Source organism: Amblyomma americanum, chromosome 1, assembly GCF_052857255.1.
Source record: "Amblyomma americanum isolate KBUSLIRL-KWMA chromosome 1, ASM5285725v1, whole genome shotgun sequence".
In the NCBI taxonomy this organism is placed as follows: Eukaryota; Metazoa; Arthropoda; class Arachnida; order Ixodida; family Ixodidae; genus Amblyomma; species Amblyomma americanum.
The window spans coordinates 41027938-41054956 of NC_135497.1; the positions used below are offsets into that span (position 1 = coordinate 41027938).

A 27019-nucleotide genomic window follows, 5' to 3' on the forward strand; every position below is an offset into this window, starting at 1 on the left:
CGAATGTCGACGTCCTCTCCTGGCCAGGGGAACTCCCCCTGGTCGGCCAGCCTCCCCCCTAACCAACTCCCCCTGGACGCCTTTTTCGGGGTGGCGTCGGCACTATTCCCGTGGCCTTGGTTCCATCGGATGGTGGCGCCATTCGAGTCAATAACCCGGATGCGGTTCAGACTGCGCTACAGGCGATTACGCCTCACTTCTTAAAAATCTGTGATGTCCGGCAGTACGGCAGAGGAGGCGTGGTGTGCAGGTCGGCCGACCAGGCCTGCATCATGGATTTGTTAACGTGCACAGCTTTTGGAAGCCAGTCGGTAAGCGCATTTATACCGCCGCACTTGGCGTGCTCTAAAGGTCTGGTGCGAGGGGTTGACCCACGTCTTAGCCCTAAGGAAACACTAGAGAAACTCTCCTCCGCAGGGGTGATTTCTGTACATCGGTGCACTCGGGTCGTCGAGGAAACAAAACTTCCAACTGAAACGGTAATTGCCACTTTTGCGGGTATCTCCTGTCCATCTGAGTTGAAGATGTGGCCCCTGGTTTTCAGGGTCGATCCGTATTCTTCAAGGCCACTTCAATGCTGCAACTGCTGGAGGTTTGGCCACAGCGCGAACGCCTGCAAGTCGAGCTCAAGGTGCAGTGTGTGTAGTGGTAATCATGACCGTTAAGGAAGGTGTTCAAAAGATGAGATGTGTTGCTTGTGCAGCGGTAGTCACTCCGCCACATATTCTAATTGTCCTGCAAGGGCTGAGGAGGTTAAGGTGCTGAAAGTGTTAGAAAAGCGCCGGTGCTCAAGGCGCGAGGCTATGGCTATTGTTAAGGAAAGGACGTACGGGTACTCAAGTGTGGCAGCACGGCAGACGACTGCGGTCGTGGATTCAAGCCTGTCAGATGCGATTGCTATAGCGGTTGAAAAGGCAATGGCCAAGGTCATGGATCGGCTAGTGAATTCAGTAACAGAGTGCATATCGCAAGTCATGGTGGCGCAAATGACCTCTTCAATAATGACCTCCAATGCTGCGTTGAAGTCATCCGTGGATCCTGTAGTACACACTGAACTCAGTGCGGAGACGCCTTCCCTTGTTTCAATACAGCCGCAAAAAGAGCGCATGCCTCCAACTCATGTACCTGAAGTCATGACCGGAGCAATTGATGGGTGTGTTGAGCTGATGGAGCTCAATGCTCGAGCTCAGAAACGTAGCCGGTCTCCTTTGGCCGTTGCTGGTCCGTCTAGCTCCCCTCAATCCAAAACAAAAAAGAGTAATTCAGGAAAAACTGGTCACCACAGCATTTTGGAAAAGGCAGTTGCTGCTGCAGATCTCTCGGCAGAATAGGGTCTCTGAGAGTGCTGCAGTGGAACTGCCCTTCCATTCAATCAGCCTTCACTGATTTAGTAACTCTTTAAAATCGATTTTCTCCTCATGTCATTGCGCTTCAAGAAACCTGGTTGTAGAAAGAGTTTTCATTTCAAATGGAACATTATCGAATTTTTAGAATGGACCGCCCATCAAGGGGGGCGGTTTGCTTCTGCTGGTCTCATCCAGATTCTGTCACAAGGCACGACTGGTGTTTCAGCGGGTGGACGCTCATTGCGAAATTCAGGCAGTGGATCTTTCAGTTCCTGGTTTTCATCCCATTACTGTCGCAAATGTATATTTTCCATCTGGGGTTCATGACACACGGCCATTAGATTCCTTACTCTATGTCAGCAGATCACATGTGTTGCTTGTTGGGGATTTCAATTCGCATCACTTGACTTGGGGTTATCGAACAGACCAGTGCGGTTTGCGTTTATGGGATTGGGCTTGTGTGAATAACCTAAACTGTCATAACTCGGGTTTTCCGACCTTTCTTCGTGGGCACTCCCGATTAGCATTGGATTTAACGTTTTCAACCCCACGGGTAGCAGTTTCCTCCTGGACTCCGGTTGACTCTGCAACAAACAGTGACCATTTCCCACTCACTTTTGACATTGTGTGTCCGATGACTTCTATCGGCGGATTCAGTTGCACCCTAGTCGATTACAACAAGTTCAAAAGTTCACTCAGTTCAGAACTACACTCTTTGCCGAATTTGTCTCAGGAGAGCAGGGTGTTAGGCTTATGCTCTATTTTAGATCGGGTACGGAGGCAATCAGAGTTTATAGTGTGCTATAGCATAGGCACTTCTCAGAGCCCTTGGTGGAATGCAGAATGTTCAAAGGATTATAGGCGGCGCAAGGCAGCCTGGAAGAAACTTATCCATAATCAATGTCCCCGGAATTGGATCGATTATAAGTTTCTTGCAGCTAACTTCAAGCGCGCAGTCGCTAGGGCAAAAGAAAAATATGATGAAGAGAATTATGACCATCTATCAAAATCAAATAACAGACAAGCCTTGTTTCGCTTTCTGAGGTCAAGGAACAGGCTGCCACCGCCTCACAACATTCCCTCTAATGTGCTGACTCCAGTAGAGCTTGCCAGGTCATTGGAAGAAATTGGCAAAGGCTTGGAACACCGTTTTGCGGCTGCGCTTTCTCGCCCACAACTGCTTGGGAATCACTATGATGATTTCCTTAATGTCTCGGTTTCGGAGCTCTCCCAGGTGATAAATCGGTTACCTTCTGAAGCTCCTGGTCCTGACCGTGTCACCTCTGCGATGATTAAAATACTGTTTGACGAATCCCCCAATGCTATATTGGAGCTGGTAAATTACTCTATTAGAACCCCATGGATCCCGGATGTATGGCGTGTTTCCAAAATTATCCCGGTGCTTAAAAAGCCAGGCGAAGGGTTGGTCTTACACAACATTCGACCGATTTCATTGACATCGAATCTGGTGAAATTGGTTGAACGCGTGCTGTATGGACGAATCATGACCATTATTACTGAAAAGGGACTGCTTAACCCCTGTCAGATTGGTTTCAAGTCTGGGTGCTCTATATGGTGTGCGCATACTGACCTCGAAAGCCGTGTCCGACTAGCGCGCCGGCGTCGACGGTAAGCTGCGCTGGTAACTCTAGACATCTCGAAAGCATATGACAGTGTCGAACATGGGCCTCTGATGTACAGACTACGGGCTCTGGACTTGCCAAGTTATTTTGTGGAATGGGTGTCAGCTTTCCTGGCTGACAGAGAATTTTATTGTTGTCAACGCGGAGTTTCTACAAGGAAATTTCATCAATCTAGAGGTGTGCCTCAAGGAGCAGTTCTCTCCCCTGTTCTATTCAACCTCTTACTCAGTTCGATTACGACTTCCCCTGACGTGACTACGTACGTGTATGCAGACGATATAGCTTTCTTTGCTGCTGCGAGTGATTTACATTCTGTGTATATGGTTTTACGGTCATATTTAAATTCCCTTGACCGATGGTTATCTGAATTACACCTAAGTCTTAATGTAAACAAGTGCGCTTTGTTACCTTTTCCGGTTATTCAACAGGTACACATTTCATTGTCTTATCGTCATCATGTCATTCCTCAGGTATGTTCCCTAAAGTATCTCGGGGTAACTTATGACTCCTCTCTTTCTTGGCGGTCACATATAGATCAGGTTGCTGCGAAAGGGATTCGGGCGGTAGGCCTTCTGCGAAGGATGAGTAGCCCTCGCTGCAGTATGCGCAAACATGCTCTTCTGCTGATTTACAAATTGTATATCCGGCCAATCTTGGAATTTGGTTGCGTTTTGTTTTCTGGAGCAGCTGCATACAAACTGCGCCCACTTCTGCTCTTAGAGCGAGAAGCTCTGCGCCTGTGTTTGGGTCTCCCTAAATACGTGGCAAACAATGTTTTGTATCTGGAAGCGCGGGTGCCGTCTCTTACTGCAAGGTTTCGCCTTTTGACAGTACAAACGTTTTTAAGGTTTTGCGACTCGGAGCAGCATGCATCTGTGTTGATCTTCCTAGGGCAGCGAGCGGAGTTCTTGGGTGTCGGATGGTCTCGCCTTCAAACTCCCCAAATCTGTTTCGTTAAATCTTTGCTGGGCCCACTCAACGTGCGAATACCTGAAATTGTTCCGGTGCGGTCCATCCCCGCAACTGTGTCTATCATCTACGATGACATTTATCCATGTAATGCAAAATTACTGCCTTTCTCATGGTTAAATGGTATGTTGCAGGGTTATTTGTCGACCTTCAGCTCACATGTTGCAATTGCGACTGATGGCTCGGTGTGCGCAGAAAAGGCAGGTGTAGGTATTTACTCCCAGTCCCTTGACTGGTCTTTTTCTCTCCGTCTCCAAGATTTCACTCCTATCTATCTGGCTGAGTTTCTTGCAGTGGTTCTCGCTCTGCGCAAGGTACCAATTTCTTTATCAGCAGTAATAATAATTACGGACTCGTTATCTTTATGCACTTCCCTCTCGGCGTCCACTGAATCGCAGCTCTTTCGGATACTAAAATTCCTGATCCCTCCACACATCACATCAATTCGATTTCTTTGGGTTCCTGGGCACAGGGGTCTTCTATTAAATGAATCAGCTGATGCTTTAGCGAAGGCAGCCCTGAGTGGACCGATTGTTGACCCGCTTCCAACAACTGCTTACATCACGGCGGCACGCTTTCGATGGTACACTGCAATGAACGAATTGGGCGCATCAGCGCTTACTCCCTTGGACGACTTCCAGCACCTACTGTTCCCTTGGGGAAGCTCAGTCTGGCGATCGCGCAATCTTGAAGTTTCCTTCACGAGGCTTTGTTGCCGGGTGCCGCAACTAAATTTTTACCTCTACAGGCCTGGTCTGGCGATCTCCACATTGTGTCCGTATTGTGCGGAGCCGGAAACAATAGAGCACTTTCTTCTTTTTTGCCGTCGCTACTCATCGATTAGGAGGCGACTATTAGAAGTTCCAATACAGAATCTCAGTTTGCGCGTGTCTTCTGTGGTTGTTTTGTCTCTTGGCGCTTCTATGCTTGGCCATACCAATGGGAATGTTTGCTCTGCCGTTCAAAATTATCTCCTAGAATCAAAACGTCTACCATCATGAGCTTTCGTCCTGCCCATCCCATTATCAGCTTCTGTATTTCGGTTTTTACAACCACTTATAGTAATCCCTACCCCTTCTTTGCCTAAATTTTAGTTTGTATGACCCCCCTAACCTCCTGCAACCACCTCGGCTACAGAAACTGTGCGATCCAAATTTTGGTAGATCATCCCATGCTTGCCACATGCAACTGGTCATTTATATAGCCACCGCGTGGTTATGGCCAATCCCCCTTGTGGGTATGTGCCATTGTGTGAGGTCAACAACAACAACAACAATTAACGGGAAGAATAATCGGTTTGCTACCCTACACGGCGGGAAAGGGGTGAGGAGATAAAAAAATGAAAGAGAAAGGAGGGTAGCTAAAAATTGAAGCCACTATGAAAACTCAGCATTTAAAAAATTAATGTGGGGCGGTGGTGGTGGTAGTGGTTTTATTAAAAATAATAGTAAAAAGGAAGGAAAAGATTTTTGCTAGCCCCGGCATCTGCCATCGATACTGAAGCACCTGAGCTGGGGCAGCGGAAATAAAGGACAGCAGGCAGAATGGAGAAATGAAATGAAAGAGGTGAGGGGACAGGAGTAGAGGACAGGGGGAGAAGTATTATGTACAAACTATTTACACAATAAGTAATGTGTCCAGGTTGTGCGCGTGATTAGTTCAGTTTAGAGAAATTAAATCACACACGCGCACAGCACTGTGTAGGTTACAACTGGAGTGGGGCGTCCAGTTATTAATCGTTCAAGGTAGAACTCGCGGAGCGTTCGGTCACTGCGTGTAACTACCTGACGGAGAACAGACGGGACGTCAAGCCCGTGTGTTCGAGGAATGCACAGAGGCTCACCAAAGTTCGCTCACGAGTGCGCGCACTGCCCTGCGGCCACAATAGCGTCTTGATGGAGTCTGGTAGTATGCCCTGCGCCCTATAGGCCGCGAGCATATCGCGACGAGCATCGGCGAACGCGGAGCAGCGAAGGAGCAGATGTTCTAGTGTTTCAACTGCACCGCATCCGTCACACACATCACTCGTCGCGATTCCGTGACGCACCCGTCGTTCCCCGGGCCACACGCAGCCGATGCGCGCGCGGAGGATCATTGCACGTTGCGACCGTGTAAGTGCGCGACAGCCGGTGACACTGTCGATGCGCTCACCTCCCGCGATGCGTGGGTCGGGGTGCTGCTTTCGGAGATGGTCGTGAATTACCGCACGCACGTCCTCCAGCGCAAGGGGCAGATCGCTGGCAGGTAGTTGGTGTGCAGCGGTCGCGAGGTCGTCAGCTTCTTCGTTGCCGGCGATGCCGCAGTGACCGGGCACCCACTGTGCACGCACGGCACAGCCTCTCTGCGCGAGGCGCTCGATGCGCGAGCGAATTTCCCGCACTAGTGGGGTACCGCGGCCGTTAGATTGCAGGCGGCTGAGGGCGGCGCGGGAGTCGCACAGCAGAGCACTCCTGGGCGGCGGAGGGCCGAGGGTGAGCAGCAGGTCCAGCCCGAGCCGGATCCCCATCAACTCCGCCGTGGTGGAGGAGCCCAGGAAGGTTGCGTGTTGCTGGCTGTGCAGTCGCAGGGCGGGGATGGTGGCCGCCGCAGCAAGGGAGCAGCTGTCGCGGGCCACTGAGCCGTCGGTGTACACGAGGAGATGGTCCTGGAGCTCCTCGTGTATGACGGCTCTGGCCAGCTGCTGCACAGCGCAGAGGGGTGTGCTCCGCTTTCCCCGCGATGCCGACGATCTCTCGCTGTACCTCCGAGGCAGCAGGCCAGGGCGCGCAGGAGCCGTAGGGGGGTGGGCCTTGGGTCAATTGCTCATACTCGAGCAGCGCCGCGCCCATTCGTGAGCGCGGGTGCGAGCGCATACGCTGCAGCAGCGAGCCGCCGTCCGGTGCGCGGTGAAGCCGGTCGATGTGATTCAGTGCCCTGCGCGCTGCTTGGAGCTCAAGGGGCCACGCTCCTGCCTCGGCCAACGTTGCGGCGCACTGCGAGTTTTTGGGCAGGCCTAGGCACACGCGCAGGGACTTGCGGTGCTGAAGCTCGAGCTTCTTCCAGCACGGCTTGCGCACCGTGACGAGCGGCAGCGCATAGAGCACCGCCCCCAAAGCTGCGGCATTGTATAGACGCAGCGCGGCTTGCTGGGAGATGCCCTGGCCTCGAGCGGTGAGCTTGTGCACGGCGGCGGTGATCCTCTTCATCTGCAGACAGGCCTTGGTCGCCGCGGGGCGGAAGGAAAGGCGCCAGTCGATGTCCAGGCCAAGGTACCGCACCGATTTACGCCAAGGAATCGGAGTCCCGTCCAGTGACAGTGGCGCAAGGTGCGCGCGCGAGCGCGAAACGCAGGCCATGGCCACCGATTTGTCCGCGCTCAGTGACAGACCAAGGCCGCGCAATCTGGCATCGATTGCGGTCAGGGCTCCCTGAAGGCACCCCCGCACGCGGAACGCCTCGCCCGGTGGTCCCCGGCACCACAGAGCTATGTCGTCTGCATATATGGACATGTACACATGGTGTCGCCCGCTCGTGGGGAGGGAGGCCGGCACCACCGACATGGCCACATTAAACAGAAATGGTGATAGGACAGAGCCCTGCGGCACGCCCATGTCGACCGGGCGAGGCTTGGAGAGCTTACCCCCTGCTCGTACGCGCATGGTGCGCCCGCTCAGGAAGCCATGAACGTATCGCAAAAGGCGCCCGCTCACACCGGCCCCCTCAAGCACCGCGAGAATTGGTGCGCGGTGAACGTTGTCAAAAGCGCCCGAGACGTCCAGTAGCAGCAGCAGCGCAACCTGGCCTGCTGCCCTGGCATGCTCCAGCGCTGTAACAACGTCCGATATAGAATCAGCCGTGCACCGCATCCCACGGAAACTCGTCTGCCGCTCGTCAAACAAATCAGCCTCCGCAGCCCGCTCGTTCAGACGCTGCAACGCCATATGCTCCATGAGCTTACCTGCCGCCGATGTTAATGCCACTGGCCGGTATCCGCTCAGCTCCGTAGGTGGGCGCCCTGCCTTTCGGATGGGACAAACGACCGCGGTTCGCCAATCCTCCGGTAGCTCCCCGCGTTCCCACACCAGGTTGATCTGCTGCAGGAGGATCTGTTGTTGCTGCGCATCCAGGTTTCGCAGCATTTGGTATGTCACCCCGTCCGGTCCGGGCGCCGAGCGGCGGCGGCAGCGCTGCAGCGCATTGTTCAATTCCGCCGCGGTGAACGGCGCATCACATGGACCTTCCGAGGCGACGGGCGAGGGACTGGCGTCGCTTCTGGGGCTCTCAGGAGCAGCTATGTTAGCGGCGTTTGCGGGGCTGGGCGGCGCGAACCGATCGGCAAACCGCTCTGCCAATTCTACAAAGCTGAGCCCGCTGGAGATTGCGAGGGCGGCCAGCGGTTGACGGTTTGCCTGTGGTTCGGTGATGCGCCGCAGGGTGTCAAACAGCCTCCGCGAGCTGACATCTTCCTCCATCCTTTGGCATAGTGAAGCCCACTGCCGGCGGTATAGCTTGTTGGCGTGGCGGCGCGCTGCTGCGTCCAAGCGGTTGTAGACAGTCCAGTCGGCGGCTCTGTCAGTCCGTCGCGCCCGTCGCTCTGCGCGATCTCTCTTCTCGCGCAGATTGAGCAGCTTCATATCAGGTGTGGGCTGCCCTGCCCTTACCTCTGCTCGTTGGGTGGCTGCGAGAGCGCTTCGGACTAGACTTGAAAAGAAATCTGCGCCAGTGGCCGCCGCCTCGTCGACCGCCCGCCTGAACGCACTCCAGTTGGTAATGGAGTAGGCACGTTTGGGGCGCGCCTCCATCGCAGTGGGTTCAATTAGGATGGAGTAATGATCCGAGCCCCAGAGAGATGGTGATCGGCGCCATGTCGCCTCGATGCCTCTGGATGCGAAGGCAACGTCGATGCAGGAGCCGGTTGTTCCGCGTCGTCGAAAGGTGGGCTCGCCGGTGTTCAAGGGGGTGAGTCCCAGCTGCGTTGCTGCGTCGTGCAGGTCGTCTCCCCGCGCGGAGTGGCGCGCACTGCCCCACGCACTATGGTGGGCGTTAAAATCACCACAGATGATTTGGCGCGGGGCACAGCACGAAGACACAGCACGAAAACACAGCGCGTTCCACGCGACAGCTGGACGCACATAAACACTGGCCACCGACGTGTCAACACCACCGACGCGCACTGTCACCACCACGCACTCCTGGGCATCAGATGTCACCGCCGCCGAGCCGACGAGGGTGTGCTGGACGTCCTGCCGCACGTATATCGCGCACCTTGATTTCCCGGGGCGATGAGATGTGACACAACAGGGCACTGCAGCACAGGTGGGTTCCTCGCACGTGGTGGCTGAGTGGTAGCCAATGTAGCCAGGTAGCCGCATCTGGGGCTCCCCGTCATGTGAACGTACGTACGTCTCCTGCAGCGCGATAACTTCCGGCGAGTCCTGTGCGATGCGAACTCGCATTTCGGCGTACCGCGCCGCAAGTGAGCGCACGTTCCACTGCAGGATGGATGGTATGCGGGAGGGAGTCCGGCGGCTAGCCATCATGCTGGCTTATCTGTGCGGGAGCACCCGCTGCTTCTAAGCAAGCCCGGTGTCCATCGGTGCCCTCCGGGAAAAGTGCGCTGAGGGCGCGCAACGCCAGCTTTAGGCGCGCGATCTCCGCGTCCCGTGCGTCAGGGGGCTGGCCGTGAGAAGCGGCCGCAGGCTCGGGCCGCGCTGCACGGGACGCCGGGCAACCGGATCGCCGCTGCCGCTGCCGGCGCTGCCGTTGCTTCTGTGTCTGCTGCTGCTGCTGCTGCTGCTGCTGCTGCTGCTGCTGGGGTGTTCCCCTGACGACCTGCGCATAAGAAAGAGCGCGCGGCGTCTGCTGATGTTGCTGGGCTGGGGCCGCTGTCTCAGCCTGGACGACGGCTCGGACAACCCGCCTGGACATCGGGGCCATGGATGTGGCCATTAAAGTGGCCACGTGACGCTCTCGCTGCCAGTGCGGGCACGCTGGGTCAATGGCTGCGTGCCGCCCCCCGCAGTTAATGCAGCGGGGCTTGCTCGCGCAGGTACCAGGCTCGTGTGGCCCGCCGCAGCGCGTGCATCGGGCAGGAGCACGACACACCTCAGTGGCATGCCCCAGGCTGGCGCACTTGGCACACTGGAGCGGCCGGGGACGGCAGGGGCGGACCGCGAGCCTGCGCTTGAATATGGTGATGAACGCCGGGGGTGTCGGCGCCGCAAAACGGAGAGCTAGTGTGCTGCCCGACAGAGACGCCGACACCATCGGTACCGTTGACTCCGCCGCCGCTAGCAGCTCCTCCGCCGTCCTGCGCCCGTCCACACCGAAGACCAGGCCGGAGCTTTGATTCCGAGGAGGAGGCTCCTTGGCGCAGACCGGCACGCCGCGGATGACGGCCGTGGCTAGCAGGGCCTGGAGAGCATCGCTGCTCCCCGCGTCCACTGCCACCACATTCCGCCGCATGTTTACCCGGACGGCGAGGACGCCCGGGCGGGATCCGATCTCCTCGGCCAACTCCCAGCCCTGTTCCCTGGTGAAGGCGGTGCCCCGGTTCGCCGGCCGAAACAGCACCGTCCCCACCAGGCTGGACGGGACCTCCACGGCAGCCGCGGCTCGCTCCAGGGCAGCTCTCCGACGCCGCTGCGCCTTGGTAGTGATAATGCGCCACGGGACCAGGCTGGCCCCAGCATCAGCGTCGCCGCTGCCTGCGGGGCATTGCTGCGGCGCGCCGCGGAGTTGGGCGCGCTCGGTGCCAGCAGACGAAGCCCCAGCCGCAGCCTGGTCTCGTGCGGCGGGATTTGGTGAGGTCGCACCCGTTTTTCTTCCGGACGCCGTCGCCCCACCAGCAACAGCAGCAGCATCAACAGCAGGCTGGAGGTGGGCTCCATGGGGCTCCTGCTGGGAAGGCCCTGCTCCTTCGAGTGTGAAGGGAGAGGGAGCAGTGACGGTGGGGGGCCTTCGAGCTTCCCGCTTGGCCACCGCGATGTCCTTTTTGGTTTCCGAGTCCCTCTCCTCCTCGGACCCCGTTGAGCGTCGCCGTTTCCGGAGAGCAGACTCGTCCATTGGGGTGCACATGCTCTCCTCGGCTGCAGGTGTCCGCGGTGAGCCCGCAGCAGCAGCATCAGGGGGAGAGGGCATCACAGCTGGTTCCCCAGGAGCAGCAATGGCGGCAGGAAGCGCAGGGGTGGCCGGCAATGGCGGGGAGGGAGCCGCCATGGAGTTCTGCGTCTGGTGAGCGAGCGCCATGGCGTCCCGCAAGGCTAGAACGCGTGGGTCCGCCGGCGACACGTCCAAGGTCCCGATGACGGACTCGAGGTTCTCCGAGGTGGTGATGAGCGCCGCCGTCAGGCACCTCACCGTGTCCCGCAGATCAGCGATCTCGGCCTGCATTCGCCGAATGGTGCTGGACGACCTTCCTCTGGACGGCGTTCGTCTCCGTGATCGTGAGCGAGAGCGGCCTGCCCTGCGTTGCTGATTGTCACCGCCAAACACAGGCCTTCGCTCGTTCACGGTGTCTGTGGCCTCCATGGGGAGACCCCGCAACGCCGCGAAGCCTTAGGCCCAGCGTCCGAAGGAGCAGAGAGCTAAAAAACACGTCCGCTCGCTTCGAACGCCCACCGAAGAATCAATGTGGGGCCGAAAAAACAGAAATCGAGGTAACTTATAGACAGATGGAACGGCTGTCCGGGGGTCTGGCATGTTTGGTAAGAAATATCACCGATAATCTGTGCTAAGTGCGCAGCAAGTCTCGTCCCAGTTGCGAGTCATTTCTAAGAGCATAATTCGCCCGTATATGTGACGCACACCAAACTGGTAGCACTTTCAAATCGGTTCGCACATGATAATTATTGCTGTTCGGAACCGCAATGAACTGCCTGCTTTTCAACTGCTTGTTACAGGTCGTTCAAACTGTTTGCAATACTAAACTAAGGGCACCAGGAGCGTCCTTTGTCGCTGCCAACGTAATAAGCGAGCCACACAGCAAATAAGTACCTGGCGGGAAATGTGCTATAGTTACCATTCTGGTTTCCATAGACTTTCGGTGCCTACAGAATGACCACATCACATGCGATACTTATCCGTAAACTTCAAGTGCTGCTTTCGCTGTATCCTTCCTACTGTGGGTCTCTACATTTTCTGCTTCATGAACTGACCCTTTTAGGCTTTATGTTGCAGAACCACTTCACTTGAGACTAATACGATTAGTATTCTCAAGATAACGTCCAAAAAGAAAGAGGAAAGTTAAGCCGTATATTCAACTCCCGGTAAACCTCATAAAAACACTTCTTTCCCCACATAGGATGCGTAATTAATCGCAGTCAGTGTCGACGCTCGCAATACGAAATGGCACTTCTCGCGTCTTCGACTACCGCTCCCTGCTGTGCGTTGACCGCCAAAGCTGATTTCAATTTGAAATACCAGTAGATGCGCACTGTGCTCGAATTAGCTAGTTTAATCAGTAAGGAATAAATAATTAGTATTTGCCGTGAACAATCTGGAGAGGCACGCTCGTCCTGTCCCCCGTGATCTTGATTTGTCTGCATAAAAATAATTTCAAAAATTGTTCCTTAGTTTCTTTCTTCTTTTGACATTATTTGCTATGAATACGTGTCTGCAACTCCTATGGCCGAGCATATGTTGCCGCAGTCGCCGTGGGCATCGTCTGTTCCGCGCGCGCAAGGTCGCTCTAGGTGGCGCGCTCAGCAGTTGTCGCTGCCTTCGATTGAAGGACTCTGCGGGACTTAGAGCTTGACTAGTTATATATCGCCCATAGTTTTTGAGCCACGTGACAGCGCGAAGTTGTTTTTACCCGGACATTTGAGCATTAGCACAATATGCTAATTTTTTTTATATTCACAGCGAACTACAGGCCAGGACTGCAGCAAGAAAGTTTGCACGAATCACGCAGAAGTTGGGATACAACGTAAGCTATGCTCTTTGACTGATTTCCTACTGAGTAAACTGGACGGTTTGAAAAAGAATCTGCATTTGTTCGCATAGAGTAGCTTGCTCTGTGAGGCTGCACATGCTTCCATTGTGTTCTATAAAGTGGCAGTTAGTGGAAGTAGTAGGGGCAAGCTGCATATTTTGTGTCATCATTAATGCTTCCTTTCGGCTTCTTTAGTGCTCAATTTTTCTACTTCCGCAGCAGATAACATAGGTATGCAGAACCTCTGCCTTTGGCATGACGATTTTCGGGAGCGAACTTTCCAGCTCACCTCACGGCCGGTCTCCATGGGAACGCGCCGTTATGATTTACGCGTGGGGCATGGCGCCGCCGACGAGGGTATTGCAGCCATTGGGCGCAAATGAGGGCAACGCGCGTGGCCCCTGTGCTTGTAACAACGGCTGTGTGCAAGGCTAGTCTGTTTACTATTCGCATGTTGCCCAAATGCCACAAGCGTCCTCCCAAAACTCCCTCGCAGGCAAGGTTTACCGACTTCAAGATGCAGAACATAGTGGCCAGCTGCGACGTTGGCTTCTGCATAAAGCTGGAGAGCCTGGCTCTCAACCAGTCGCAATTTTCATGGCGCGTATACCCCCGAAAGGCTTTGGTTGCAGTAATGCAAGAATATTGATAGTACTATCGATATTAACGATAGTTGAGTCACTCTCGAACTATCGATGATAAAACATTTTGGAAATGACCCAGGCAAAATTTGGAGGTTGCCATCTTGTTCTGCACGGTCAGTTATGGTTGGCCATCTGACGTTTAACTAGAAGCTGTTGCTAAGCGGCTTATCAACGTCAGTCAAGATCAAGGATCGGACCGACTGACCATCTAGTAGAGCTATCGCTCTAAATACAATCGACAGTACCATCGAAAGTATAAGTTCATGTAACTTGCCGCTCGTAAACACTGAAGCATAAACTTGACGACGTTTTCCCGCGTGTCCCGAGCACGCGGAATGGGTGGTACAGACGATGGGCTCGCCGTCCACGTGTCACCAAGAGCTGCAGATGTACCCTCCGTAGAGTCACTGGATAAGGTATTGGTACCGCGGTAGTACCGCGAAGCTCCTAGTCGGGCTGGCAACAGCCACCGGCGCCGTCCATAATTTAAGGGTACCAGTAGCGAGAGACGCACCACTGGTCGTGCCCGCTCTTAGTAGTTTAGCTGCTGCTTACCAAACAGTAGAAGCTGCCGGTAGTGTCAGGTAAGCTTCTACGGAACGCTCAACGGGAGGAAGCGGACGATGTAGATTACAACTGCCCAACGATTGCGAACACTCCGGAACCCGTAAGCGGAGCACTACTAATAAGACTTGTGCTTTTCTTCCTTGCATTTTAACCTGCATTAAGTCATTTGCGTGTTGCACCTCTCCAAGATTCCAGATATTGGACGAATTGATGTTCCGGGTGCCGCATCTATTAATTTTCTCGTTTGAAGCGACTGGCGGCGAGCTATCGCACGTTACTTTACCCGGACTGAGTAGGAGTAGGTAAAGGGAAAAAAATGGCCATAGGAAAATTTTCACGAAGATTTTGAGGTCGTTCTCTTTGACATAAGCATTATATCTGATGGCATATTCACGCGATAAGCCGCCCCGCAGTCCCCTTCTATGAGCTTGGTTTCTAACTTTGTTGGTATGGGTTAGTATTGTGCATGAATATAGGGATGAGCATATTTCGAACACTCACAGCTTCATCTAATAATTTATTGGATTCGCAAAAAAACTGCAGCGAAACTTCATGAACTGAGTGTTACTAATAGTCAGCTATTGGAAAATTTTCGGTGCTATCGTAAGCCAACACTTGCAAAAATATCGATAGAACTATCGATAGGAAACGTTAGCGAACTATTGTAATACTATCGATTGTATTTTTACAATGTTCCTAGTGTAAAGAAAACATTGAAGTCTAATCCGTGAAACCCCTGGGTTAACGTACTGCAGGAATACATGTGTGCTGTGTCGTGTTTTGTCAGGTTTACATAGCGAATATTGCGGCCAAGATGACGGAGCGCTGATGTATGGTCTGCTTATGTCACTTCCTGTTCCCAGCATCTCGGCAGGAAGATGTGTTAATGTTAAAAACCTTCTTCTTCAGCCATGTTACGTGTTCCAGGAGAAGCCGGTCAGAGGGAACTAAGGAACGAGGACGCCAGCATTGGCACAAGCACATACGTTTAATGCACACGGCAAGACCACTAAACACGCACAAACGACACGAAGAGAACCAACACACACCACGAGCACGAGCGAGCTCAGGCAAGCGCAGGTGCGATGAAGGCCACGGATGCGGTGGTGGTGGAAACATATATTGCCAAATACCAAGGGGGCAAACCCCCTAACATGGCACTAGGCAACCCTTAGGGGCTGCCCTTACAGGGCAAAGGACAGCCCTTGCAGGGCTATCCGCTTCAGTGCGTAGGTAATTATCCGGCGCTGGTCAGCAGCAGCGGAGCTGGCCAGGAGAGTCTCCCAGTATGACTCCGCCGTGGTGGGGGATGGAGGGTGTGCGAAGGCAGGACATGTGAGGAGGACATGAAGGAAGTCTCCCGGTTTCCCGCAGAGCTTACAAGAAGAAAGGAATTGATCTGGGTAGCGGGCAAGAAGGAGAATAGGGTAGGGAGCAGTTCCGGTCTGGAGTCGGCGCAAGCGGGCGGCCTGGATTAAGGTTAGGGAGGGAGCCGGCGATGCGTAAACGCGCCGGGTATCTCGGTAGTAGGCAAGAATAGCTTTGAACGTAAGCAGACGCTCCCGGGATGGCGGAGGAGGTCCAACTCCGGCCCGTAAAGTGAGACCTCGGGCGAGGAAGTGGACCTCCTTATTACCCTGGAGGCCTGCGTGTGCGGGGGTCCAGATAAGGGTTACGGGGTGAGTGGGGTGCCAGAAGCGTAGGAGCCGAGCCGCGGTGCGGTATATCAGGCCTTTGGCGAAATTGGATAGGGTGGATTTTGAGTCGGAGATAATTTTCGTGGCAGAGGTGGAGGCAAGAGCGAGTGCAATGGCCGCTTCCTCTGCAATTTGCGATGAGTCTGTAGTGACGGATCCTGATGCGATTAGTCGGGCCTGAGAATTAGCGACGGCGAGATCCATGCGGGAGCCCGACGAGTACGCTGCCATGTCCACGTAGGCTACCTCGGGACTGTTGCGGTAGAGCTTGTGCAGGGCTTTGGCGCGGGCTGTCCTGCGTTCTCCGTCGTGCTCGGGGTACATGTTCTTAGTGATTGGAAGGATGATGAGATGGGAGCGTATAGGTCTGGAGGTAGGGGAACACCCTCGGTAGGATGGGTGATCGGGGTGATGCCTAGCTGACAGAGTAGAGTGCGGCCTGCCGCGGCACTCGACAGGCGAGTCAGCTGTGCTGTTAAGGTGGCTTCTGCCAGCTCCTGAAACGTGTTGTGGGTACCGAGATTGAGGAGCCGGGTAGTAGAGGTGCTGGGGGGTAGGCGGAGGGCAACCTTCGTGCAGCTCCTGAGGAAAGCGTTGATGCGGTCCCGCTCCTTCTGCTTTAGGGGGAGGTAGGCGAATGAGTACACCGTACGGCTCGTGATGTGAGCTTGGGTGAAGCGGAGAGTGTTCCGCTCTCGCAGACCCGCGCGCCGGTTCGCCACGCGTCGAATGAGACGGATGGCTTGCTGTGCTTGGGTCTGGAGAGTTTGGATGGCGTTGCCATGCGCGCCGTGGGAGTGAAGGACGAGGCCCAGGATGCGAATCTTGGATACCAGGGGAATTGGGCGGTTTCCTAGAGTGAGTGAGATAGGAGGGTTGGCGGGATCGTGCGGCCTGTGGCGGTAGAAGAGTTCGATTTAGAAGGAGAGCAGGCTAGGCCGCGCGCGCGAGGGTATGGGTCGATGATGTTGAGGGCCGACTGTAGGTTGTGTTCCTTGTCGGCATCACTGCCTCGATTAGCCCAGATAGTGATGTCGTCAGCATAGAGGCTGAAATGTATGTCAGGTATCTGGGCGAGTTTGTGGAAGAGTTGGAGAAGGGCTATATTAAAGAGGATAGGAGACAGTACAGCACCCTGAGGGGTTCCCCGTGCTCCCAGAGAGACACCCAACAGCCGGTGGTCGCCCATGGTGAGTGTGGCTGTTCATTTGGAGAAGAAATCGCGGACGTAATTGTGCATCCGCGGGCCTACGCCTAGGGCGCGGAGGCCATCTAGGATGGCAGCGTCGGTAACGTTATCGAAAGCTTATGTTAGCTCGACGCCGAGGATAGCCTTCGTGTCGCCCGCGGGGGAGTCAAGGATGTGGTTCTGCCGCAGTCGTGCCGCAGGCAGTTCGGGTGGCTGTATACATTGACGATAAAGAGACTAGTATCCCGAGCGCGCTGCGGCATGAGTTCGATGAGGAGATGATCTATTTCCGGGACCCGAGGGGGTGTAGGAGAAAAGGGTACGATGGGCACGTAGCTGGGTAGGGTGAGGGGATTGGAGGGCTCTTGCAGCGCAAGCACGTCGGGGCCGTCTACCCGAGCTAGGAACTGATGAAAGAGCCCCCGCTTGGAACCAAAACCTCGACAGTTCCACTGCCAGATGGTTACGCTAGTGCGTGGTCTCGCCATCACTGAAGCTTTCGTTTGCAGTGTAGGAGTTGGAGACGGAGTGGAGCCGGGCTTTCTTTTTAGGCATCACGGCAGCACAGGCTGTCGCGTGGCGAGCCTCTTGCTCCTTAAATCGCTCGTCAATTTGGCGAGAAAATTCGTCTAGACGGGTAGTGAGGTTGGCGAATTGATTTGTGAAGGCCTGGATGGCCGTCTGCACCGCGGCCTGAATTCTCGCCTCCATGAGCTGTTCCAAATTGGGAGGCAGGGCTGGCGTTCCATCGGTCGGGGTTGGTGTGGTGAGGGAGGTAGTGGGTGTTGCGGCCCGCTTCTTGTCCGGCTGTTCGCGAGTAGGGAGAGGTGGCGGTGTAAGATTGGGGGTAGGAGCGGCCGGGGCCGCTGGTGCCAGGGTAGGGGTTTGGGCCTGCTGGTGGGCATGCAGCTGTGCCTGGAGGCGGTGGTTGGTGGTCTGGAGGGAGGCGAGCTGCGCGCGGACACGCAGCAGCTCTTCATAGAGGGGCTGGAAGAGCCCTGGGAAACTACGCCTGCCCAGCTCACCTCATTGGTGCAGCGGCCGGGTGCCTGATCAGGTGGTCTCGGTGGGACTGGAGGTGGTGGTGGCCTGGTTCCAGTCCAGGAGCGTGACCGGGCCTTGGGCTTGTGAGGGGTGGACGGCTGTTTGGTGCGGCAGGCTGCAGCACCGGGAAGGACTGATGTGAGCTGCGGGGCCTGGGGCTTACGGGTAGTGGAGCGGCTGCGGTGTTGGGGTGGAGCCTGGCTGGTGGGAGTCTGGCTGGCGTTTGCCTCGGCGGCTCACTTCGCATCCCAGTAGCTCTTTTTGACGAATTATGGCGTTCGGAATCGCGCCTTGCACGTTTTGTCCGCCGTCAGGTGTACTTTATCGCAGACCTTGCACTGCGGCGTGCAGGAGTGGTCCTCAGGGGGTTCGACTTGGTCGCAGCCGGGACAGCGGCGTTGCTTGGGTGCCGGGCACACATCCGCACGGTGGCCGAGTGCGCCGAAGTTACGGCAGTGCTCGATCTTCTTTTTGAAGAAGTAGCACCTATAGAGTACAGAGGAGTAGTAGATGTGCTTGGGCACACAGTCTTGTTCGAAGAGGATGATGATGGACTCTGTCGAGCTCATGCGTCTAAAGTCGAGGATGGAAGGTTTCCGCTCGTGACTGAGACGGTCTTTGATGTCTTCGTATGAGTGGTCAAGAGGGACCCCGTGGACCATGCCGCGGGCGCAGTCCCCCGGTGCAGCTTGGTAGGAGTATATGTCGTAGGCGGTGCCTTTGATTATTATGGTCTTGATGTCGAGGTAGTGGAATCTGCGCTGTGGGTCGGGAGTGTTGGTGAGGATGAGATCCGACGAGATTAGATGAGGATGAGATTAGATGCGGGATCGAACGCCAAAGAGAACGCATACCAAAGAAAGGCACTCTGCGTGTTCCAAGACGGTAAATGGGCATTTTGTTTATTAAATTTAAACACACAATGTTAGATTCTTGGTACCACACCTCCAAAAGAGCGCAAACAAAACAAGTGCGAATGCCACTTTCCTCACTGCGCGGTTGGCTCGCCGGCGCACACGCTTTTGGCGCGAAAGCACGATTCAGGATGTACCAACAAATTTGTGTCTTGTGCTCGAAACTAACCTGGGTAAGTTCGGAGGAGCGTCGCGCCAAATGAGGCCAATGAGAGGAGGGCGTCGCGTCACCTAGGTTACGTAAACATGTGGCATTCATCACAAGCTGCCCTGGTAGGCGTCAGCTAAATTAACGATTAATCACGAGGGGTTGCTCAGGAAGAGCAGCACGGGTCGCACGATCCCTACCGGCGGCTATGATAGAAACGGCCACCTACCAGCGCAGTAGTGGTACGGGGACTCGGCGAGAAATTGAATGTTAAGTACACAATGACCAGTTCTGCATGTATGGTCATTAAGCCTGTAAAGCCCTACGGCGGAGCTTAAGTGCCATAGCTCTCGCACGCGTACTCGGTTCAACTACATTAAACCCCTACCGCCGCTTTACATCAGCTGCCTCGCCTTCTCTCGCGTTATTTTCTTCTTTATCTAGTGACCTCCTGCCGTCTCTGTTTTCCTTTATCCCTTTTTTTGCGTCGACTGCTTTGTCTTCTTCACTTAAGACGAGTGACCGTTTGTAAAACGTCCGTCACCAGTTCCTTATGAGGTAGACAGAAACACAGTACAGAAATATCAACTGCAGCCCTGAGCAGGCAGTGGCTGAGTGACTTGTGCGTCAGTCTAGCACCCAAGTGCGTGGGTTCGAATACTACTGAAGCATGTATTTTATTTTCGCGAGCTTTCCGGTGCTGTGGACGGACAAAAATTGGCTGACAAGGGAGGTGTAAATGTGGCCGTTAAATTCATTCCGATATTAAAAACTATCGCTATTATCGATATTCAATTTCCGATAGTCTTGCGTCACTAGTTGCTCGAAGCTATCATTGGTGGCCAATCGATAGACGCCACGGTCGACGACATTCCAGATATGACGAGGGTGCTGAACTATTGTTAGCTTCGCAACTTTTGCTCGCTTCCTTCAGGATAATGAACGGGGAGGCTGGTTGCCAAGGGTACTTAGATTCATTTTATCCTGTGCGTAAAGGAAAAAAATATAACCGCAAAACTAAGAATTGTCTGGCGGCGGATTTCTGACGAACCACACGTCCCAGGGGAAAGGGTTGACAAGACCGCTCGGCGAGGTATGGTCAGTGACCGCGTATCACCTGGGTTCAGTGCAGCCGCGATTTGGCACCAGTACCTCCTGCCTGAGACGTGGAGTGAGCCACCGCTGCCGTGGTTCTCTCTGTGCTCCAAGCTGGCACTTCTTAGCTCTTTGGTCTTTGGTTGGGGAAGAGCCCGATGTTTTGTGTTTTTTTTGCGAGAGTTCGACTTTGATGGCGCAAATGCAGCTTGGCCATGGGTAACGAGTGCTTGCTCTGCCAAAGATGGGATCAAAAAATCATTTTCTCAAACATTCCACAGCAGAGAAGCCGTGCACCAGGCCGACCTATCGAAGAAGGCTGGCGTATTTTTTTATCAAGTGTTGCTCCGATACGTTAAATGTCCTTCCAGCCATCTTCTCTGAATGTTGGTCAGTAAAGATCGGTGGCGCAAAGGTAGAGAAAGTAAAACTTTCTTGGCACTGCCTCGCGCCTTCAACGGCCGCTGTAAAGTCAATAGTCTTCATGTAAGCTATGAAAATGCTTCTATTGGTATTTGTCGTCAACGTTTTACTTCAGCTGGGGCCGTGTGCACCACAGGGGGAACCACAGAAGACTTTGAAGCATCCACATAAAACTCAGCACAGTTGAACTACAACTGCGTGAACACGTAGTGCTGTCGATAGCCTCGAGATGCACCATCTCGCCTACTTTAAGAAAGGATAACTTCATGAAAGGACTCGAGAGGACAGGATACATGAGCTGCTCTTCGAAACACCGTATATAACACGTGGCATTTCAAACCACAGACACGAAGAAAACTTAGGTTGCAATGACTGGATGAGTAGCATAACCTTACAGATAATGAACTGCATACTACCAAACAGCATAGAGGTAGAAACGCAATCAAAAAGAAATGTTACAAGTGTGAGGTCTGCTTGTCTGTGCTCCCCGCCCCGCTGAAGTGTCCTGCATTAGAAAACGCCAGAAAGCGATGTTTCCCTGTATTGAACACAAACCGGATTCCAGCGCCCCCCACATTCCTATGTGATCATCCAGTGCATAGCTTAATCGCGTTTTAACCTTCTTTAGCTGAGTCTGCGGCTGTGGTTAGTGGTTATGGCGTTGAGCTGCTGGCCCAAAAGACGCGAGTTAGATCCCGGCCGTGGCGGTCGAATTTCGATGGAGGCGAAATTCTAGAGGCCCGCGTACTGTGCGATGTCATTGCACGTAAAAGAACTCCAAGTAGTCGAAAATTGCGAAGCCCTTCACTACGGCGTCCCTCATAGCTCGAGTTGCTTTGGGACGTTAAACCCATATAAACCAAACCTTTTCAGCTGAGGCAAAGTTTTAAAATGGTACCGTTATCAGCAGTGACCATTTTTATCCACATGTAACACACATATCTTAGAATACAATAACATAAGTCTGTCCTTCAGTAGTGGGGGCACTATTGAGCCCAGGTGGCTACTGAGCCTTCTTGCGAAAGTAAGGGGTATGCAGAGAAGCCTCTCGGAAAAGTGTCACGAACCGTTTTCACCGCTTTTTACACCAGTCTTCGCTAATCACCCGTACTTATGACCATTGTTACCCTCCTCACCTTGTGAATAGTGTTGCAGGAAACTTAGTCATTGTGTTCAGAATGGATCCTAGACGCCCGATTTTCAGCACACTTTGGCCTCACCTTCGTTTTGCATTTTCAGAGACATGAGCTCACAATTTCACCTCAGTCTTTGTTGGCCTGAGATATCCTTGTGCCACTAAAATCGAACGTCATCATTAGCTTCATGTCCTCCTGGCCAGAGCAACCTTGAGAGGGACGAGTGGCGGGTGCCTTCGAGCCTTGTGCGTGATGCAGCGAAAGGCAAGGCCGGTGTTCCAACTTAACCGTTTCGCGCTTCTAGTGTTTGGCCATTAAAAGGACCGAATAATATTTGAAGGGGATGGTAGCCAGCGCGTCTGCGGCAGAGGCCACGAATAAATTCATGGCTGCTTCTCGCGCATCTTCATCAAGCCTGGCCCCACCACATGCGATGAACGTTGCCAATAAGGTCTCCCTGGTCACTGGGTGAAGGCAGATCGGCATTTGTGAACCCTTGCCCCTGACATGCCCGGACAACTAATGTGCTGGATTGAAGTGTGAGTAGCCAGCATTCAGTTGTTGCCAGTCCATAGTTTGTGAGAAGTTTGTAGGTTTACTGATGAATATATTAACAGCGTGCAACTGACACTAGTCAGTAAGGCTAGTTTCGAGAAGGATAGACCAGAACAATAAATAGAAGCGATAAAATGTTCGCGTATATTTGGATATGTACAACAAATCAGCAGTAAAATTGCTCAAGTAGTAGTTCGACCGTTGAAATTTAATTTTTCGCCACAAGTGTTAGTTTTGAGTGACCTTACATGCAGAATGCCTGCCGTAACCCTGGATGCTCAGTTTGGTTCTGTTTCGGGAAATGTGGTCGGCTGTGTCTAATTCAATATTCTGTTCCGAGGAGGAACGATAACAGGATATTATGCGGCTATTGGAGAAGCATCAAACCGCCTTTAGGACATGAGAAATGTGCCATGAATGATAACGGTCAATACCTCACATTCATCTAAAGTGCCGCTACAGCGGAATACTTTCCGGCAGTGTAATGTTAGGCTGATCCCTCCAGTAGCCCGCCGAAGCCCAACTCTTCCCTCTAACAAAATACAGTGGCTCGCGAAAAGCCCCAAGGAGGTGAACGGAAGCCAGAGCACGGAGTACCATCGGACGAGGCTCGGAACTAATCTTGTGTTATATTTCAGAATTTCACCTTTGCATGATTGGGGATAATGTGTCGAATATACGGCTGGGTTTCAAGACGATTCAGCAGTAATGTGGCTTTTAAGCGAAGAGCTCTCACCATCCTCCGGAATGTTTCAGCTACTAGCCGGAGCTGTTCCCGGGCCTGGTGTACCGGATGGTGCAGCCCAGTATCCCATTGCTTGTCTTCGTCTCTGGAAAGGCGCTGCTCACCGCTGAGGACTCTGCAGTCCACAGGGGGCGCCGCACGTATGCCGATAGCGCTCGAGAGCGTGTGATGGCTCTGTGATGATGTTGCACGGGGCCGCACTGATGTTTTGGAGTGGGTGGTTGCCTTCACAAAGTACCTGTTTTTATTGCGATGAACGGGTCTGCGTTGATGATACTCGAGACGTTAGAGCCGTTCGTCACCGGCATTTTTTTTTTGCTACAGAACTCGTCAGATCAGCACGGAGTACACTATGAAATGATAGAAAATGAAAGAAGCGTAAGAGCGCACGCGTGCCCATGATGAGAACGCAGTGCAGAGAGGCAACCCAGAAAGCGAAGAAAACGACGGCACAATAGCTTGCACCGCGTCGTTGTCATCGCATAATATATTGTCCCTTGGCGCTGTGCTTTCACCAACCGCCTGACCCAATTCTTGCCCTGCTATCCGCTGTGCTTTGTTACAACGAGCTGCCAGAAAAATGAAGGTTGCTCAGATGCTGAGCTCAAGACCCCATGTCATCATCATCAGCCTCCCAACTAAGTCCGCCAGGAGGCCTCTCTCATCCCCCCTTGCTAACCCTGTCCTGCGCCACAATATGCATATGAAATTAAACGGATTAGAAATATTTTATGAAGTGCAAAGAAGTAACAACAGCAGCTCTAAGCCAGGGCGCATCCACACCACATGTTCGGGTCACTCGATCGCGTGACCACAGACGGCAGTCAGTCTCATTGGTCATTGCCGCTGCTCAGCAGGATCGCATGATTCCGAAATGGTGAGGTTTTTTGTGGCGTGCATACACTGCCACTACCCCTATGAGGAAGACCTACCCGGATCCAGCGGGCGCTGTAAAAAAAATTGATGCGTGGAAACTCGGGCTACAGAACTGCACGTAAAACAACTACAGTTGAACGGCAAACAATTACGCGCAATTTCACAAATTTAAATACAAACGTTATTACCTTATAGGCCGCTTTCTTGCCCTCGTGGATCACTTTGTGGTACAAGCACATTTTTCTAAGAAGGATGACGCTCATTAATATTCACTGTGGTCAGCAGTGCAGCCCTTTGCGACTCTCCTCATTAGCCGAGCCAACTACGCGGTGCTAGTTGGTACCGTCCTGAAATACGACTTGAAGCAGCCCCTTGATTCAGGAGCATTCCCGACTTGATATTTTGGAAACCAACATTTTATCAAGCCTCACGTTGTTGTATAACTACGCTGACTGCAGAGATTTGTTCGTTTGAAACAGAATTTCGCAAACGAGAAAATTATTCACTAGCGACTCTTGTTGTTCTAATTGGTGCATAGCTCATGAAAAAGACTAGCGCAATACAATAAGGAAGACAATGTGAGAGACGCGAACAGCACGAGCGCTAGCGAAAGTAACTTTATATATTTATTTATTTAATAATGCGGAGTCGCTTGACTCCAACTGTGTCGCAGACCGGTTCATTTGCAACAGATACAAACGAACAGATAGTGTAACCGCTATGATCAATTCTATTGGCCTGGAATCTCTCCAGACAAGGGGCACTGAAGCTATGTTGAAATTTCTGTGCCTGATATATGATAATCTGATGAAAATAAACACTCATGATTATATTACATCTGTTTCGCGAGCAAGTACACGTTATAGCCATGGAAAATGCTACGAGAGTTTCGTGCATATTCTAATACAGTTAAACACTCATTTTTTGTCAAATCTATTACAGAGTGGAATGAATTGCCGAAGTGTGTAGTGAAAAGCCTGAATGTAGAAATGTTTGTTGACAATTTGAGAGCCTTTTGTATGTGAAACCTTTGTTTTTTCCTCCTTTTTTTCGCATTATCTGTTTGCTTTTGCATGACGCTCGTCTATATTTAGTTTATTTTTACTTGTATCTGTGCTCACCCCTACAAGCATGAGCTGGTTCCCGCGTTTAGGAGGTTCTTGCTCACAATTTCTCACTCATTGCCTTCAATGGTTTAACACTCCCGCAGGAGCCAAGGTCCGGGAGCACATCTACCAGGCTTTCGACAACATCTACCCCATATTGCAAAACCACCGGAAGGTGTGAAACGACCTGCACAGCCAAGCTGCGTCGGAATAAGCGCGCGTGGAGAGAGTGGAAGTGTCGCTGTATGCTCTGACAAGTCAAGGAATTTTGGACATCAACACTATACGTGGCACGAACTCGAGGATTCCAGTACGGGTCGGGCCCATCACAATGGTCACTGGTCCACAATCCGCCTGCAGGACTCTGGCACAAGGGATGGTGGCGCCCTGCGCACACCGTACACCTCTCTCCATGGTACTGAACGCGTTAATGGGACAGCCGGAGAGATCGCCGACCGAGCGCCAACACAAACACTGAACTGAATCTCGCTTGGATATGAGAGAAATAGCAGGAGATACTCCACCCCCCCCCCCCCCCCACCCAACTCCTCTCCTTGGCCTCTTCTCTCATACCGAGAAGCGAGGAGGGTGACGGATCGGGCTAATTGGTGCATATACGTCATATTCAGAAGCGCTGCCAAAACAGGGACACAGACAGACAGATTCAACTGATTTAATTGGAGAAACACCACATGTGCTTTACGCGCTTCCTGTAGCACTGGAATGACAGCAGCAGCATTCATACATGTGAATGATTACTAAAAAAGGCAATCTCTTTTCTTGGTAATGAAAATGACTGTGAACTGACTCAGGTACTCCGAAGTGAAGCTATTTTTTGTGTGGGTCGGTGATATCTCGAGTTAGTCGCCGTCGACTTCTTCGAATGATGCGGCACTAATTTAAGAGCAGAACACAGTCGCGACGTTTTCTGCAGCGAACGCCCGAAAATCCACCGGACGAATTTCTTATATTCTTGTTGGGATCGCGCAGCCGGTCGTTGAGACAGCGCCCAGACTGTCCCACATTCTTCTTGCCACAAGACAGCGGGAAGCAATAACTCAATCTTCGCACTCAAAGTATGCCGTTTGATGTTTTATACCACATTGGTATTTGAAAGAAGCGTAGGGCTTCTTGAGCTTGCAGAGTTTTAGCTTGTGGGGAACAGTGAAAATAATTTTCACGTCAAGTTTTTTCACAATTTTCTTTAGGTTGTCTGAAACGCTGCGAACATAAGGAAGCAGAGCCACTCTTTTCTTTTCACTGCTCGTCTGGGGAGCCTTTTCTTAATGAGCGCGAAGGCTGGTCAGAATGCATTCTGCTACAGAAACTAATAGTGAAAAAAATTGGTGATGGTTTACCTCAGGTTAAACCTGGAGGGATGCGATAGCTACAGCTGGCCGAGTGGTACTTACTGAGTTGAATTGCAAAGTCAGTCTTTCGCCGCTCCGTTTTGCTGGGCGTTCCTTCTTCATCTGATGAGAAATCATGTTTATGAAACACGTCACCATGAAATATGGCACATTACATCAGTGCGAACCAACTACTTCAGTCATTACGCGTGAGATTAACGTCCCTGCTAAATATTCGTAATCTATGAAAAAAATCTGTAAGCTAAAAGAAAACGTAGAAGAAAGACTACGACATTTCCTACAGTTTTTACAACTTTCATCAACGTGTCACTTTCTGTTGTTTTTTCTAACTTTCAGATTGTTGGCTTTGCTATCCTGTATCCACCTATGCTTCCTTGCTGTCGTCCTTTGTTATACTCAAATATTATCCTTGTATCTACCCACAATATTTTTTACTAGTATATTGTGAATTGTTTGTCCACAGATATTAATAAGAGACTTGTTCATTTAGTTTTCTGTCACGACTCTTTATGTTCTGAATTATAAATTTGCAACTGACGTTGCTAACTATCATTTATACATGTCTGTGCGAACATGAATTGTTAAGGGGCACAGACCCCGTGAAGCTGTCTTCTTGAGCTTTTTGACTGTGCTCCAGACCT

The 27019-nt window shown here is 52.6% G+C and overlaps 1 long non-coding RNA gene across 1 annotated transcript; it reads left to right on the forward strand.

Annotated features, from left to right (window-relative positions):
- Window positions 1-149: 149 nt before the first annotated feature.
- On the forward strand, window positions 150-27019 carry LOC144132257 (uncharacterized). Its single transcript, XR_013314738.1, has 3 exons — window positions 150-311; window positions 12800-12863; window positions 25113-27019. It is a non-coding gene; the product is annotated as an uncharacterized LOC144132257 (long non-coding RNA).